Raw genomic sequence first — 2,380 nt, 5'->3', positions numbered from 1 at the left:
GAGGCGTACCACATATACGATCTCAATCTAGAATTTCTATTTTCAGTACCTTGAAAATAATTTACTTCTTTTATTGAAGAATCCATAAATTCAGAATCTGATGGAACGCCTGCTTGTCCACTAATGATATAATAGGGTAAGTACCACAAACAAATATGGAAATTGCAACATTCTGATCTTAGAAGCTTCCATTTACCAGAGATCTATAAGTTCTATTGTCACTACAATGGCAGAATATTCACAAAAATCTCTTTCAAATTTTCATCTTCCGTCATTTGTTCCAAAATCCTATCATTGGAAATAGATTCTGGTGACGGGTTGCACTCCGCAGGCTGTGCCTCACTTGAAAAGAACAATTTGGACATTTGGTCTTTCTTAGCTCATATATCATATTTGCCCTTCTCTTGCGTACCTTCTACGATTAGATTGTATGTATGGACAATCTTCTGCTGACCCATTCGATATGCACATCAAATCGCCTGCCTTTGGGCAAAAGGGTTCCACACAACATCGAGGAGCACCACACACGACGCACCAAAGAGGGTCATACCTTCTCCACACACCTTGGTAGATGCAAGCATCACCTTGGACTCGCTCTCGATATCATTGAAGTCCACCATCAAGGCCTTGCAGGTTTTAACAGAGACGTTTCCACTCATATAGAGGAGCTCGATGTCTTTAGTCCAGTTGAACTCTTTCCTCGGCTGTTCCATGATCAAGTCCAATGGTTCAAGAAACTGGCTAAACACAAGCACTCGCTCCTTCAAAGCTTCACTACTGGAATTTTCATCTTAGCCAAGTGCAATTAGGTAGTCGGCAATAGTATCTTTGCCGAGTTCCTACCAAAGAAGTACTCGACAAAAATTAAAACTCGGCAAACAGGTACTTTGCCGAGTATTGTCAACGAAACACTCGGTAAAACAACAAAACTCAGCAATTTGGGCGTTGCGGAGTGCTAAACTCGGAAAAGGGGCTCTTTACTGAGTGTCCCACTTGGCAGAAGGGTGTCTTAGCTACAATGCATTGTTTTGGCTGTAGCGGTTGCACACGACCTCAGATGAACATGCCTCAAAAATCAATGTTGTTCATTTTGACGAGATGGATAATTTTATGTTGACAACATTTACATTTGATGCCATATTATTCACACTTTTTTCCATGAAAAAATTGGTCTCAAATGACCAATGCGATGACCATATTCATTCCTTAATTTATGATAATGTGGTGAACTTGGGCATATAGGTGAATATTTCCATTACAAAGAATGTAGCCAAATAGAGTTTTGAACTTTTGTACAAAAATATAATTTTCTATTTTCTAAGTATCAACTGGGACTAAAGGCCCTCTGTCCAATTTTAATTTGATTTTAATCTTTGCAAAAAGGAAAAAACTGATATTGTTCATTCTCTGGTCAAATGACAAATCCAATAGAAACGATAAAAACTGCATATATTGTTTTCTGCTGTGCCAAGGGAAAAAATGTCTTCCAACTTCCACTTGACGATAAACATAAGATAAATAGACGTTAGTGGCGTATGAGTACCTGGTGAAAATATTCAGCAATATGTTAGGGAGTAAAAAAAATTGAGTGACAGATGGGATGGCCAAAGTGTCTATGATGTATAAGGAATCTACTCATTTTGAATAGCACGAGTTCATTTTAGCGAATAATGCAACTTGCACCTTTTCACCTAGTTGCACTTGGCGAAAATTGCAAATTACATTTTCATTGAAATTATGCTCGACATTTTTCTCAGGTTGCGCGCATGAGTGTGGTCTGTTGTTTGGGTAATCATCTTCGATCTTGTCGCAGATGATGACACACATCTCATAGCCAGGCTCTGGTCACCTCCTATGGATCTTCGTAGATTGAAGTGTCGCAATTTTTTATGGAAATAAATGCAAAAAGTGTGCTGCACACATGATGTACGTTAAAGAGTGGACTCATGGCTTCTCAAAAATAAAAATAAATATTGGATTGAAGGACTCTTTTTTCAGAATACATGAATTTGCAAATAATTGTAGATCGATTATAACAAAGATAAGATAGAACATTGGACTTTTTATGATATTCGATTAGATCAAAGAACATGTACATCTACAAATCATGCATACATAATCAAAATAATTTTTATACAGTGTTAATAGAAATTCAAAATTATCACACAATAAAACATACCAAAGATTACATCAAACTGATCACAACCAAGTGATAAAATTGAGAAATTAGAGAGAGAAGGTGCCACAGAGCTAGTGTTATGGCCATAATCCATACAAGTGGTTGGGGCGCACCCCTGGGTTAGCCTCCTGAGAGGAAGGTCAGGCGCTGCTAGGTAGTAGGCTAACCTTTCACCTAAATTTTTCACGTTCTATTTAGCAC

At 37.8% G+C, this 2,380-nt stretch overlaps 1 pseudogene; it reads right to left on the bottom strand.

Moving 5' to 3' along the window:
- Positions 1-221: 221 nt before the first annotated feature.
- LOC125531962 lies at positions 222-713 on the bottom strand (annotated as a pseudogene).
- Positions 714-2,380: the final 1,667 nt, after the last annotated feature.

The sequence above is a fragment of the Triticum urartu genome, unplaced genomic scaffold, assembly GCF_003073215.2.
Source record: "Triticum urartu cultivar G1812 unplaced genomic scaffold, Tu2.1 TuUngrouped_contig_8559, whole genome shotgun sequence".
In the NCBI taxonomy this organism is placed as follows: domain Eukaryota; kingdom Viridiplantae; phylum Streptophyta; class Magnoliopsida; order Poales; family Poaceae; genus Triticum; species Triticum urartu.
The sequence above is the reverse complement of the archived record's forward strand: the minus strand, read 5'-3'. Positions and strand labels throughout refer to the sequence as shown.